Below are 16,603 nucleotides of genomic sequence, written 5' to 3'. Positions count from 1 at the left end.
TAAGGAATGAGTCTCTACAACACATTGTTGCTTTGGTGGGGCATTCAAAGGCATTTTTCCCTTCTCTCTTGCATTTAAAGTGCTAGCTATTTACCCTACTTGGGTTTCTAGCTTTGCAATGGATTGAGACTGAGAATGAAGTAATTGTGTGTTTGCTTCTAAAGTGCCCAAAGTGATCAAAACTTTCTCTTCAAAAGCGGGACTTCTAGTATTTCTTTAGGAATATGATTGTTTAGCAAAATGAGAATTTGAAAATTGGTTTCCTTGTGATTGATATAATGATCTAAAACCTTGGGAACCTTAGCTTTGCATTGGAGGTGGAATGTACTTTCCTTGAAAACCACCTTGGGAAGGGTTTGAGCCCTCCCCTTGGCTTTTCCAAGAGAAGTTCGGGTGATTTCTCCAACTAGAATTATAATGATTGCCATAAGGATTGTTTCCTTGATTCACAAATGTTGCATTTACTTGTTCATGATGCTCACTTTGCACATGTCCATGGGGACAATTGGAAGTAGAATGTAAAACGCTCGAACAAGTCATACACGTCTCATTAGATGCATGATGAGAATGGTTAGGGAAGGAAGATACTTGATTTGCCGCATTTTAGTTGATCAAGAATTGATCAAACCTTTGAGATAATGATTTCATCTCGGCGCCAATTTCATTGGAGTGGTCGACTTAATGTAAGCCAACACTCTTCTACCACTAGAATTTCTACCATTCTTCGAGGATAAAGTTCGATGCAAAGAATTTTCACTCATGCTCTCATAAAGATGCCACACGTCATCCTCATGCCTATCAATGTAAGAGCCACCCATGGAAGCATCAACCATGCCCTTATAATTATCCGATAAGCTCTCAAAGAAATATTGAACTAATTGCCATTTGGGCATGTCATGATGTAGACATTTCCTAAGCAATTCATTAAAGTGTTCCCATACCTCATGAAATGTTTCCCCATCCCCATGTGAAAATTCCCTAATTGAAGTTCTCATGGCATTGGTCTTAGAAACCGGATAGTACATCTTCAAGAACTCTTGTTGCATTTCTGCTTAAAAAGTTATTAAAAAAGGCCTAAGATTGTTAAACCAATATTTTGCCTTGTCTTTAAGGGTGAGTGGAAAAAGGTTAAGCCTTAAGACCCCTTCCGGTATGTCTGTATATCTTACGGTGGAACATACTTCAAGAAACTCATCCAAATGCTTGTAAGGTTCTTCACTTGGAAGTCCATGATAATTAGGAAGCATTTGTATGGTTTGTGGCTTGATTTCATAGTGGTGTGCTCTAAATGGTGGCATTTGAATGCATGTGGGTGCATTATATTCATTAGGCACATAGTGATCTCTTAAAGCAAGAGGTGGATTAACAATTGGAGGTGCAACATGGGCACCTTGATTGCCTTGAATGATGGGAGATGGTGGACCATAAATTGGCCTTGGCATTCCCAATGGGACTTGGCCTTGTTGTTGTGGTGGATGAACAAATGGCCTTGGCATGCCTAATGGTACTTGCATGTGATCATGAGGCACATTGGGGTGGAGGATGCCTTGTTGGTCTATGTGACCAAGGTCCTCCACATGGTCCTCATTGTTTACTTCCATTGATGAAATGGATTGACTAGAAGTTCCTCTTCCCCTAGGGTTTGGAACAGTGGATTCAAGATGAAAATTTAAAGGGATAAGAGTGGGTCTCAATGATCTATGACCATGCACGCACAATGTAACACAACAAGCAATAAGCAATGAACAAACACTTCACCTTCATAATAAATCAATCAACAAACTTCCTCCACAAACAATGTTCCTATACTCCTATGCTTTCAAAAATATGCAAAAAACAATAAAATGCCTCCACGCAGGCTTACGATTTATCTAAGAATTCAAATACAAGCCTCCATGTGGGCCGACGATTTAACTAAGGGTTGAGTAAGGAAAAGCTCACAAAGGTCCTTTAGCGCTTCAACTCCAATTTTCAGCTTTTAGCTTTAGCAAATTTTTATTTTTTTTTATTTTTTTTTATTTTTTTTTTATTTATGATTTTAGCTTTTTTCCTTGCTTGCTTAGCCCCTTTGCTTGAATGCTTCTTTGCTTGCTTCCTAGCTCAATACTCCTAGTGAAACAAGAACAAACACAATGAGTAATAAAAAAAAAATAATAATAAAAAGCAAAATAAAGACACTATCAAATGAGTACTAATTCCTAATTGATTCCACAAATACGACGTTGCCTTCAATCAATCCCCGGCAATGGCGCCAAAAACTTGGTAGCGGCCCGGGTCGTCAACCCCGAACCCCACAGTTTGTGTGTTACCACCTAAAGGTAGTGATGTAGAGCTATGATGAATGTGGCCAAGTTTTACATTTAGAAATTGCCACTACTACCTTTCACTAAAAATATAGCTAGGGCAAGCACGGATCATCCCAAGGGATTGGTGGGTCGTACACGGTTGAGGAATTAAGATTAAGGTTAGTAGGTCGAGTGATCAAAATAATGGTTGGTGGTTGAATTACAGTAGATGCAAATTAAACTAAAGTAAGCAATAATGCAATAAAGAGAATAAAAGAGAGAGTAATCTTGGGGTTTAGAGATCACCACTAAGCATACTTTTCTACACCTTTAATGAATGATTAATGAGGGGAAGAACATGTATTACAACAAAGTGTGTGTGTGGTTGTTTCAATTAGCAAGGATGACCAATTAAGCATATATTATCTAAGCAACAGAGTGAAAATCACAATATATCAAACTAAGCCATTAATCCTTTCATTAAGCTCACAATCTAAACACATCACAAGGTTAGAGACATATGCTACTTGCATTCAAAAGCATGGAACATCAAACAACAAGCATGGATTGTCCTCCCATTTAACAACTATACTACAACTAAGCTAATGACATGAAATTAAACTAATTAAACTAAGGGAGAGGCACAATCCATCAAGAAATGAGTATAAACCATCAAGTAAATCACAAGAGCATTCAATTAAACACTATGTTTTGACAATCTCTAGATCTATAGCATTAATACACATAGACATGCATCAAAAACACAAGAAATAGAGACAAACGCATGAACATCTATTCTAGCATACATAGACATATAGATAGAATGAAATGATCAATTGGAAGCATTAAACCATATAAATCATTGAATAAATAAGATCTATATATAAAAGTGTTAAGACATGTATCACAATAAAATTCCTCTCAAAAATACATAAATCAAGAAGTAGAAAGCATGCTTAGGGCTAACTCTAGCCCCAAGAGGATGTCTAGCCACTAATGGATGATGTCCTCTAACCCTCAAGGGCAAGCTCCATGGAAGAAATCTGCTCCTTATTTGATGAAAAGCCTCCAATGGTGTCTCTAGCCTCCTCTTCTCCTTTTCTTCCTCACTAAGTATTATCTTTTCTCTAAGTCTATCTATATGTGTAAAAGTGGCTCATATTCCTTATTTAGGTAGGTCAAAAATCACCCCAAATGAGCTGAACTCGTACACCAATAATCCTCTAATGATTGGATATGAGACAACTTTTAATGAGCTGGAATTTAGAATTTTCTCGGGATTTGGGAAGTTCGATCGATCGAACTTGTGGTAAGATCGATCGAACATGGCTGAGATATATCGAATTGAAGCTGGATCGATCCTCAATAGCGGTGCCTTTTTCGATAAAAACAAATCTGAGATATTTTGAAGATATTTTTGGGAAAAGGACAAAAGTGGTTGGTAGGGTGGTACAACTGGATAAGATTAATCATTTGGATAAGGATAAGATAGTTCGATCGATCAGAGAATGAAGTTGGAACGATCGAGCATTGAGATCTTTGAATAGGGACAAACATGGCTCAGATCCATCTTAAAGTGCTGAGATCGACGAAAGTTGGATCGATCGAACTATTGTTGAGATCGATCAAAGTTGCTGAAATTCTACCTTTTGCTTCCTTTTGCTCTATTTTGCTCCTTTCTTTGATTCATCCCGGAATTGCTTCATTTTTGCTCTTATTTGGCTGAGTTAGCTTATTTTAGGGATAAGTACCTGAAAATGAAAATAACATGAAATCAATGTAAAGCGGGAAAATAAGATAGAAAAAGAGTGTAGAATACCTAAGCTTAAAGGGTTTAAATGCGCACTTTCAAGCGCTCATCACTATCCATTACGAGATATCAACAGAGAATTCAACTCAAGATGCCAACGAGTTCGATGAGAACTAGATAGGATTCTATCGGAACCCTAAAATGACAAGGGAGAGTAATTAATTACATTAATACAATTAATTACACGAAACGCTCACATCCAACAGTAACTCGTAAGAGCTATCCGGGGCAACACAGGATGGATCCTAGGTTAACACACCTATCTAAATTCTAAAACCATTGCCCTAAGAAGGAAAAATGCGAGAACCTCACTGTGAGGCTCATGAAGACAAACCTACAAAGTCCCTAATGAAGGACTAGAGTCAACCCCAACTCATCGTCCCATGACGCTAGAAACAAGACCCCAATGATGTCATCACATCGAGGTCACCACAAAACCCCAAGAGACGAAACCAACACCCCGGACGCTCCCCGACCACGTTGTGAAGCTATAAAAGAAGAACTGAATGAAATGACGCCTCCATGACCCGTATCTCATTCCACTAGACAAAGACTGCAACTCTATGCTCACCTGAGCCCTATAGAGAAGACTCTCCACGAGTCAAGATCGTGACACTATATGCGTGAAAGAACGAACGACATCGATAATAACACAAGTTATCACAACTGAAAGCAACTCACTCAGTGAATGCATAAAATAAACAGCTTGTCAATGTATGAAATATTTAGTCATACTAAAGCATATAAACATATATAGCATACTAAAGTAAACAAGCATATATCATATGCTAAAGCAGTTAAAGTAAGCTTCTAAACAAGTTGCCACATAAGCAAAAAGACATGTTATCAAATAAAAACATGCTATCAAGAAGCAATTAAACACATGGAGCATGGCAACACAAGCATGATATGCACCCAAAACCTGTTGTCCAAGTTATTCAAACCTAGGAGCTCTGATACCACCTATGACGGCCCTGGTTTTTCAAGCCAGTGCATCATGTGATGAACCAAAGTATAACCCGATAACGGATCTGAATGCGGAAGCAAAAACAGAAAACAAGACTCGGGAGATGCAAGGCACCTCTAAGAAGCCAGAGTGACCTTCCTTGAGGCCATAGATCTCAACGAGAACAATGCGGAATCGAATGATCAGAAAAGGACCGAATAGGCCTCCAAAGGCAAATTAGTCTTTTCACATGGAAGAAACGTCCCTAGGAATGTACATCATTCCTAAGACACATCCGTGACTTTTCATGAAGTCACGAAACTCAAAAGAAGTAATGGAAGCGGATTGAAAGAAAATCGGACAAATTTAGCCCCAAGGGCAAAATGGTCATTTATGAAAATATAAAATCGGGTGCTACCGAGCACACCACTAGAAAGATAGTAAAAAAATAATCAAGATGGGCTAAGAATTGCAAGATTCAGAATTCTGATGAAGAATAAATGGCAAAATAGAGAAAAACAAGAAAATAAAGCTAAAAGGATACACTGGTAATTATCCAGAAATATCCAGGTGCAACTGAGTTACACCATAGGATATAAAAAAAAAAAAAAAGAAATAAAAAAAAAAAAAAAAATCACCCTATTCGGAGTCTGGACAAGTGAGAAAAGCCCAAAAGAAGAAACAATGTCGTGGCGGCCCGATGAAGGGCTATGACAGCTACTGTTGCTGTCAGCCCACTACTGTTGCAACTAAGAGCTAAAACGGGTATCGAAATGGATTTTTTTGAAAAAAACTCAAAGAAGAAACCCCTCTTAAAATCAAGGTTTCTACCTGGGAATGCGGAAGAAAACAAAACAAAAAAAAAAAAAAAAAAAAAAAAAAAACCTTGTGAAATAGACATATTTTTGAAATTGAAATGGCATTGCAAAATTTGAAATGTTGTGAACATAGTCTTGTCTTGTTTCATTTGCTTGTCTTGAATATGAAATGTATGAATATGTTCTAAGTTGTCTTAATTGCTTGCAAGCATGACTTGAGTTTAATCTTGTATCTTTAAACTTGAAAATGCTAAGTCTTGTCTTCAATGCATAAAAGTGTTTCAAATTGACCTCTTTGAAAAGTTTTGACTGATTCAAGTGTTTTGTTTTGGTAAAATGATCTTTAAATGATGAAATGCTTTATGATCACACTTCTTGTTCTAAATGATTGGAAAAGGGAAATTTTTTAACTTTGTTTTGAAAATGAGAAGTTATGTTGCATGATTCCTTCTTTTGATGTTCATTCATTGCATGATTCTTGTTATAAATTTTTTCTATAATGCAATTGAACGTCTTGGCCCCAAAGTTTTCAAAAATTCCAATTTTGCCCGAAAAGTGTAGAGTTATCCCAAAGTTGACTAAAATGCCCTTGTTAAGTTGAAGTTTGTTCCATTTAATTCATGTCCATCCATTTACATCTGCTAAGTGTCTATGAACTTGTGTAATGTAATTCTTGATTCTTGTCATGCTTGAGCACAAGTTTGATGTCTTTTGACCTTCCTTATCATGCTTTTTGATCTTCTCTTGCAAATTGAGTTGCATTGCCATTCCAACCCAACTGTTTGAAGACAAATGATTCCATTGATGTTTAATGGCTTTGAAACTTGTCAAATGTGATCTCTTTTGAATAATTGTGTGCCCTTGGAATAATTGCAACCTGTTGCTTATATATATACCATTTTGCACACACTTATATCACATTGACAATTTTTTAGAGTTCCTGTGCATTCTTTGAACACATTTTATTGGAATTGATTTCTGCCTAAGTTTGGGGGTGTGTTATGGATTCTTAGAGTTTAAAATGCATGATTTGGATGATGTTTCTGTCCTTTGGCCTTAATATCAATTCTTGAGTTTCATTTGAATTCTGAAATGCAATTTGAGCCAAGTTTGGGATTATGTTTGCTTGATTTTGATATTTGTCTGTTGAATGCCATTTACTTGATCTTATACACTTGTGATCCATTCTTGATGACCGAGGTTCTTTCCGGTCCAGATTTTGATTCCACATTGGTAAGCTTCTTATATTCTCAGTATTTGACCATTCTCTGTTTCATTTAAGCTATAGAGGGGGCTACGATCATGAGTGATCATATGATATTGATTTTGTTGCATTACAGTACATGATATTTCTTTAACTAGAGTTTTTATTGATATATGTGCCTCATTCTAATATATGCCATCTCGTTGCATACCATGTCCAGGATTCTTTCTTGAATTTTCCTGTCACAACATGCCTTGGATTGTAGTGTTTTGCAACCGTGCATTTCACTAAGTCTTTATTACATGACATGCCTGCTTCTTGAGTCCTAGGTTGACATTTGCCATGACTATATGCTCCATGTTATCCTGTTTGCTCCATTTGATCTTCACTATTGCACTTGTAGACATTCTTGCTTAAGAATTGATATGATGTCATCCTAGGGTCTATTAGTCATGTCATTACTGCATCTACTTGAGTTTTAGGTTTGTGAATGCACGTTGCATCATTTATGCACATCATAGCCTATGCTTGCCCTTTTGACCATATTTTTGCTTAAAATGTTCCACATGTGACTTTTTTGCCCTCTATGCCATCATTGCATATCCGATTTGTTTTGTTTAGCTGATGCATATAGAATGATGATTTTGAAGCTTTCTTAATCACTTATTGCACAAACATGATCCTATTTGTCTATTCTTTGTTTCCATCTGACGCATGCATGTTTTGTGTTCTCTTATCAGTTGGTTACCTTATCCTACACCTGTTCAATGATTTATTCTTCTTGCTTTTGCAGATGTAGCACAGGCAAAAGACTCTTGCTAGGAAAAGAGTACACAGAGTGCCACAGCCTCCTCCATCTCCAATTGTAGAGTTTTCTTCCTCGTTTTCATCTTTTGCATCAGTCCATTATGAGATATCTTATATGGATGCCAAACATGCTATTATTTGAGAGGTTCCTGATGAGTCTTACTCCTATAAGGCGCGGGAGACTGAGTACAGATTTAACCATGATCTTTTCTTCGAGTTGAACCAGACTAAGTGGTCATATGATGAGCTCGTGCGGAGGGGCATTGATGCTATTATGACATCGGCAGACACAGTTGTCTATCTTCGGTTGGTTGCACTATTCTACCAGCACCTCTGGATGGATCCGGATGACAGACTTCTTCTACATACCACTATTGACGATCAAAAGATCAATATTGCTCTCTCGGCCATAGTTGCTGCTAGCCAATGCCCCCACTCATCCCCATTGGTTGCTGATTCTTAGGATCCCTTATATCCTACTACTCCACCTTTTCCCCCTAAGACGACCATAGTAGCTATATTATCTCTATATGCTGCATTTGAGGCGCCACAGCTTTGCAAATCGGGTTGAGATTGACCCCCGGCATTAGTTCTTTGACTCTGTGCTGCACCTCAATGCCTTTCCATCTGGCCATGGTACTCAGAGGTGGGAGGGGATTTTTCAGGCTCTTTACTTTTTGAGTCAGGGTTACTAGATTTCTATTCCTACACTGATTTGGGAGGTTATTTACAAGTTCTGGAAGAATCTGCATCATACGCAGAATTCCAGAGCTGCGACTTAGCCTTTGCCTTATGGCCATCTGATTACACAGCTGCTCCTGGATCAGGGTTACCAGTTTAACCCAGATAAGATTCTTGAGATTGATGTAGAGAGAGAGAGAGGCGAGCTTATGATATGCCCAGGTGAACAAAGACTTACAATTCCTGCCTTAAGAACAAAAAGAACAGAGATATGAAGAGATAGCTTGAGAGAGACAAAGCAGCAGCAGTTGACGCTGCATATGATACAACAGATAGATCTCTCCCTAGATAGAGGCGTCGCATTACCACTTCAGGGTCTACTTCACAGCCAGATGTACCTACTACATCTCAACAGGCTGACCCTTCATATGCCCTTCCAACTGAGCCGATGGCACATACTGACACTCGTTCCCACCATACCAGCACTGATTGTAGTTACAGATTTGAGGTAGCATAGCTGCACACAAACTTCATTTCTTTCAGGGCTGAGATGATGGGACGACACGAGAATGTCACGAAGCAGCATGATGACCTGGTGAGGTGACATGACAACTTGGTAGGGAGACATGATGATTTAGTCAGGTGATCTAATGAGCTGAGAGTTGAGGTAAGACATGAGCTTAGTGCTTTAAGGACAGACCTTAGCACTTCCCTCACTCGCCACAGCACCCAGATGTTCGATATGCTGCAGCACATTGCTAACATGATGACTCCAGATCCCACTACCTGATTCTATCATCCTCTCTCTCTTACTTACTATCTATCATTGATATCTGCACTTTTATGACTGAGATATTTTTGCACCATCTTGACACATGCACTGGTTTTGGTTATTTTTGGATATATTGGATATTATTTCTTGCCCTGCTGATAAGCGCCGAATATTGCATATTCAAGCGCCCTTAGCTGCATTAGTTAAATCCATTTTTTGATTATTCTTTATAAACTATCTTTATTTGCACGCTTTTATTTATTTTTAGGTTCATTGGCCAAAAAGGAGCAAAAATGGTGTTTTATTCAATCTTTGAATAGCAATGCGCTCAAGGCTAAGTTCTGGCAGCAGCGGAATCTGACTTTGCTCACCATTTTTGACCTATCAAACTCGAGAACTGGACTTCCATTTAAACATGATAGATTTAGAGCTTCGATTTAACTTTCAAAATCTTCAAACGGTTCGTCATTTAGAGTTTGGAGCAGAAAGTTATGGCTGTTCTATCAAAATTATGCAAAGTAGGTCAAGAGGAAGGAGCTCACTGGACTAACTTTGAGCACTCAAAGTCCTTAGTTCGAGGGCTCGAAGTGCTAGTTCGAGCGCTCGAACTCCGGGCAGATTCCTCTCCGGGAACCATCACTTTAGCCCACTTGCACCTTGTTTCTCTCATCTCTGATTTCCATCTTTATGGGTTGGTTGGAGATGTCTTTTGGTGGTTTTCTGTGCATTGTTTGGTGGAAAGAGATGTCTATACAAAGGAGGGGAACCACATGAACAGAAGATATATCTGATCTTAGCAAGATTTGTGGAGAGAGAAAAGGGGAGGAAAAAGATAGAGTTCTTGAAGCCAAGGAAAGGGAGCTCGAAAATGGAGGTTACAATCAAGCTTCTTCCTTCTTCTAAAGCTTCCATGGGTAACTAATCCTCCATCTAGGGAGGTGATGAGGCCCCTCCCTTGTAAGTATGTTCTAATTTAGGCTATATTTTGGGGATTACAATGTATATTCTTTGGTCTTTTCATGGTCTAGAGCATTTTGCCTTTTATAATGGATCTTCATGTATTTAAATGATTAATGTTGAGTCAATTATCTATCTTTGATGGTTTATTCTTTTAATCATGTTGCTTGCACTCTCATGGTGACAATGGTAGTGAGATCATGGAATTGTTTTAATGGCATGGAGTTGGAGGACTTTGATAGATCATTGCTTAGGTGAAACCTTTGATGATTTATGCTTATTTCTTACCTTCATGTGCTTCATCATTTTATCTAGGGCTTGATAGTCTTTCATTCAAGTAAATGTGGTTAAGCTACACCTTAGTTAGGTAGTCTAAACATGTTCACCTTTGATGGATCATGCTTGCTTCAGATTTAATGAACTTCTTGAGGATATTATAGCAACCAAGTGTTGCTATGTATCATGACCATAGTATATATTGTTTTTCCCCCAATTTAGCTCTAATCTAGCATGTGTATAGGGATGGAGGCGGATTCACTTCCCTAGTCCTCTTTACTTGTATTTCATCTCCCTTAAACTTTTGCAAACTTTTAATTTATGCACCTTAATTTCATAGCTTAAGTGACAACCAACAATTCCTCTATGAACACCTCTATCATTCTAAAAAGACTCTAGACACTTAGGTTGCCATAGATTAGCGCAGTCCCAGTGGTTCGACTTACCTGACCAATAGCCCTATTTTACAATGATTGGTGCTATTGCGAAGGTTGATTTATAATTGTAATCGACTCAACCGATCAATTTTTGGCGCCGTTGCCGGGGACTGCAAACGGTTCAGCAACCGAAGTTCTAGGGTTAACTTTGGTTTTATTGTTAATATTGTGTTTTGTGAATATTTCCTTGTGTGGTTTTGACAACTCTGTTGTTGTAAGTGTGTGAGATTCTAGGAACTCGGGGCTCACTGAGGGAACGCTAGCAAATTTGTAAGTCTAGGGAACTCCAGGTAAGTTTCTTGACCTTCTAGTTTCGAATTTGTAATATATTATGCATGTGTTAACCTTAGTGATAATTTAGTTTTAAAGCCCTTGTTGAGGCTTTTATCTTGTTTAAATTTCGTGTACAAGCATCGGTCCTTGTCGTGGCCATTTAAATTCTGTCTTGATAATTGAGGAGAAAGGGATCATTGCATGTGGATGTTTTGGTGAAGGGTTGTTGTATATCTTGTTTGTGTTGTATATATTTTGTGTGAATTTATCTTAATGTATCTAAACAAGTGGCTGAATTAGTCCTAGATGGAGGGTCATTATCTTCCAACTCAATTCTACACACCACATGAGTTTTGTGCATTTTGCTCTAGTCATACACATCATACAAGAGATTGTCCTCCACCGGGACAATTTTCAAATTTTTATCTAGAGCAACCCAATGCAAATTTCTTTGAACCGGGTAATGATCCATACTTCAATGGTTATGACTCGGGTTGGGGAGATCATCAAAACTTCTTATGGCATGACATGGGAAATTCAGCCCCACAATCTCATGGGCAACATTTTCACTCCAACTTTCAACCCAATGATCATTATATCCAGCCCTCTTCTCTTTTTCCACCATCTCAATTGGATGAGTTCATTGCTGCAAACAAACAAATGATAGAGTCTATCAACAAGCAAATGATGGATTCCAACAAATGTTGGATGACATTGTTAGCATGCAATCCACCACCTATTCTCATTCCCAATCTAGAGTTGAGTTAGATGACCAAATTACCCAAATTCAACAAATGGTTAATGTTCTAAATCATGAAAAGGAAGAAGAATTTCCCATTGGACTTGTGGCCAATCCAAAAGAAAATTCTATGAATGAGGAGATTACTCCTAGTAACTTTCATCATGAGAATGATCAAATGGTTACCACATGTGAAAATGAAGAAATTTTGGTTGAAGATCAAATTGTTACCACACAAAAAATTGAAGAATTTGTGGTTCAAAATGAGGAAAATAATGATAAAGAGATTGTCTCCTTTAAAAATCCAAAACAGCCCCTAAAGAATCCTTCACTTGATGCACCTCCTTTAATGGAGGATCCTCTAAAAGCTTGCTTGGCTCATTTCAATTGTGAGGATTTTGATGTTGACAATTCTATTTGGGAGGTAAATTCTTTGCTTGGTATTCCTCCACCCATTCACTCTCTTCCTTGGGCAACATCAAATGTATCCCTCTCTTGGGAGCTTGCACCTCCTCTCATTCCTTCACTTGAGTTATCTCAAGCTGTTGAGCCCGAACCGCCGGATAAGTGTGAGGAGAATGTTGAAAGTCTGAAGGATAATTTGTCAAGCATTCCCGTGCTCAATATGACCCTTCACAAGCCTTTGCTAGATGTGCTCTCACTTAATCCACCTTTCCATCATCCAAAACAGCCCCTAAATAATCCAAAGTTCTTCATTGAGGAAGAAGAGTGGGTTAAGGTCTTTCCTTTACTTCTTTTTAACTTTTGTCTTGAAGCTCTTTCTCCTCCGCTTTTAAAAGAACTTTCTTATTTGGGGAAGTATAACTCTCTAGAGAGACTTGGTGTAGGGTAAACCCTACTTTGAGATTCGTCTAGCTATCGACGTTAAATTTAGCATCCAAGGGAAGCAATTCTTTCTACTCCCAAGCTTCCCTCTTCTCAATTGCCTGAGCCTTGAATTTTCAGGGAATTCGCTAAGAAAAGCCAAAATTTTGACCTTCTTCGGAACTATCTTAAATTGTGTCCAAAAATTCAAACTGGTTTTCTTAGGCCTTCTACAACCTTTGTTTTCATTCCTGGAAATTTTCAGCTCCATTCGGCAATTTTATCGAATCTTTGGAATGCTTCACATGTGTATGACCTCTATTTTTTTTTAATGCATTATTGGAAAATTTTCTCCAAATTCCATTCATGCATTGAAGAGATGTTGGCAAATTGGCAATTTCAGTCATTTCACCCAAGCTTTGCTCCCTGGTCAAATTTCTAGCACTCAAAGTCCAAGCTTCGAGCCCTTGAAACTTCCATTTTTCAGTTAAGAGCCTACTAACTTCGAGCGCTCGAACCCCCCTTCCCCAGTTTTTTTAAATCTGATCTCTCCCTCTCCCGCGTCTTTCCAGCTCCTCAACCCACGACCTCTTTCCTCCATTTCCACCTTTTCTCTCTCCCATTACTTCTCTCCTACCTCCCCCACTCCCTCCATCACCCACAACCTCAACCTTTCCACCTTCCTCTTTTCCTCCATTAACTCCTACCCACATCCCACTCCTCTCTTTCTTCTTCATCCATCCCTTTATATAAGACCATCACCCCCATTATTCCTCCTCATTCCACCGGTGGCTTTCTCTACTCTTCTTCCAAGGTATGTCTCTTCCCTCTTTCTCTTCAATCTTTGTGTTTTCTTATTACATTTGAGGAGTATGGGCATCAAATCTTTGGAGTTTAATTGTGCTTGTTGCTATGCTCTATCATAGAGAGCATTGTGTCTGAAATTTTTTGGGTTTCTTCATAAATTCCTTTCATTCTCACATCTTTTCTTTCTTTATGCATACCAGGTGCTCGCTGAAATTCCCCAACCAAGTTCGCCTCTCCACATGTCTCGTGCCGGCCCTTCCCGTCGTCCTAGACCCTCTGAGGATGTTCCCGTCGTTCCTTATGAACAGCCCCGAGCCCCTTGACTCGACAAAGAGCTCAATTATGAGCTTCTCTTCCCGCTCACGGGTGTCTTTGACACTCTTCCCACCACTTCATGGGCTGTCGCAGAGCTAGTTAACTGGCGTCTTTAGCACATTTGCCAACCCGTTACCAAGGTCACCTACCCCCGTGTGGTGCAGCTCTTCTTCCAGAATCTTAACTGCCCCGAAGAGCCGCCGGTCACTCTCACCACAGCCATTGATGGCATCCCTTTTTCATTCACTCTTGCGGACATGGTGGCAGTCTCTGGCTGTCCTCTGGAGTGCCCTGATGACATTGTCAATCGTGAGAATCTCCCTTTATATGAGGAGCCGGATACTTTAATTATGGAGCAGGTTGTCGCTGCCATTTGCAACGTGGATGACCCTCATCGCCCTCGGAGCTTTACCCTCAAATCCACCCTTCCGGAGCGAGTTTGGTTCCTTGACTCCGTTCTCAAGCATAATGTTTACCCTTTGGCGCACAGCACTGAGCGCCGAGGCCTGATGTTGCAAGCCTTGTATGCCTTAGACCAAGGCAAATGGTTCTCTGTCCCAGAACTCATTTGGGACACATTTATGCGGTTCAGCGTCTTAAAAATCGGCCTTTGCCATTACCATTCTTTGTTATCAAGCTCTTGAAGTACAAGGGCTTCATGGTTCTTCCTCATGAACCAAGGGGCAATAAGATTCAAACTTTTACTCTCCGCCGGTGGACCAATGTTCTAAGCCATTCTCGGAACCCTCGGCTCACTGCTCCTCCTTTGCCCCACTCTCCATCTCCTCCTTTTTTTTAGGATGACCCCATGGCGGAGGACGCTGAAAGGGACGAGCCTCATGTTGATCTTTCGCCCAACCAAGCCTTCTTCCGGGCTAGTCTTGCCCGTCTTCATGAGCGGATGGATCGTTTTGAGATTTCTTTAGCCGACTACACTCGGACTGTGCGGGAGGACTACTTCCATGCCGAAGAAGACCGTCGCCTTGCTGCCGACGATCGCCGTGTTGCAGCGGAGGACCGTCGTATGGCACAGGAGGACCGGCGTGAGACTCAATCCCTCCTCAATGCCATCCTCGCCCATTTTCCCCCGGCCCCGTAGATAGCTGCCAGTGTTGGACTTTTTCATTTTGTTTCGTAATTGTGTATGTTTCCTTTCTGTTTTTCTTTTACTTTTCAACTTTAGGATTGTGCTATGCACAAGTTGCTCTAGTTCAACATGATTGACTCTCAGTTCCATTTGTAATCATGTTTTTATGAATAAAAATCCTTTAGCATTTTTGTTATCTTCTTTTTCGACATTTTCCGTCCATATTTTACTGTTTGTTACTATTTTTGTCGTTGTTTTGCTTTTTCTTCATGTCTCATTATAGGTGGTACATTTCAAGTTTGGGGGACGCATTTTGCGCTTTTATATAGCTGGAAACCTTTGCCTTGGTCGCTTCACTAGGTATTTTTGTTCCTTTTATCCCCTTTGCCCTTTATTTTTTCCATCTTTGTCTCACACATTGAGGACAATGTGTCCTTCCAGTTTGGGGGTGCAACTTGCATTGTTGGTTCCATATTTTTCCTAAGCAATGACAGTATAATTTGAAACTGGGCGGAGATAAAGCATATGTTTAATACCGTGGATATAGAAGCAATTGTGAATTTTTGAAAATAAAGAAAAAATATGATTTTAAAATGATCATGTGGATTCAAATTAGTCTGTATAAATGTCTCAATTAGATTCTCGTTGGATTTTCCACTCTTTTATGCTTCACAATGCACAGATGCATATTGGAAACTTAACCGTGAGGCATGTAACTTGATTAACCGTGATCTTGACCTAGTCAATCTGAATTGATGAACCTAATAGATGGATACCTTTGGTGTGAAAAATAAATAAATAAATAAATTTTGGCCAGTTTGAGTTTGTAGCCTTTCCAACTTGAGTTATTAAGCCCTAGGAGTGCCTCTACACTCAACACCCTAAAGCCATCTGGTTTGGGAGTTGTTGGCCTAATGCTTGCTATATGGGTTGGTCAGAAAGCTTAAAAGACTTAGACATTGTACGGTCATTCAAAAATATTTTTATTAAACATGGTTCGTTGGAGTTCGTAGCCTTGCCAATTCGAGCTATTAAGCCCTAGGAGTGTCTCTACACTCAGCACCCTAAAGCCATCTGGTTTGGGAGTTGTTGGCCTAACGCTTGCTATACGGGTTGGTTGGAAAGCTTAAAGGATTTCAGCATTGCACAACCATTTTATGTATCATTTTTGAGTTAAAATAAACTGTCAACAAGCAACAAAGTTGTTTGTAATTTAATTCATGCCTTAGGGACTTCATTTAAAAGGGAATTCAATGATTTGAAGACTTGTGTCTTGAAACTGGAAAAAGAAAGTAAAAGCCGCATGTTGTGAATCCAATCCACTTTCACTGAAGCTAGAGTTGATTTCCAGTCAAGAGATGACAATTGAGTTATTTATATAGACTAGGATGTTGATGCATGTTTATTGAAATGTGTTTAACCAATTTTTTTTGTATCAATGCTTCATATATGCATGGTAGTCTCCTCAATGACCCCGTCTCCAGTCCTGTGTCTGTTTCGAGTTATATTCGAACTATGTATATATTTCATTTTGCCATAGTTGATTTTGTGGTACCATTTCCAT

The 16,603-nt window shown here is 39.2% G+C and overlaps 1 pseudogene; it reads left to right on the top strand.

Moving 5' to 3' along the window:
- The first annotated feature begins 891 nt into the window (after positions 1 to 891).
- LOC132305950 (small nucleolar RNA R71) lies at positions 892 to 990 on the top strand (annotated as a pseudogene).
- Positions 991 to 16,603: the final 15,613 nt, after the last annotated feature.

The sequence above is a fragment of the Cornus florida genome, unplaced genomic scaffold (genome assembly GCF_030987335.1).
Source record: "Cornus florida cultivar Cherokee Brave unplaced genomic scaffold, ASM3098733v1 CherokeeBrave_3.0.0_Hap2_Chr04, whole genome shotgun sequence".
Taxonomy (NCBI): domain Eukaryota; kingdom Viridiplantae; phylum Streptophyta; class Magnoliopsida; order Cornales; family Cornaceae; genus Cornus; species Cornus florida.
Note: the sequence above shows the minus strand (reverse complement) of the source record. Positions and strands in the feature narration are given on the sequence as shown.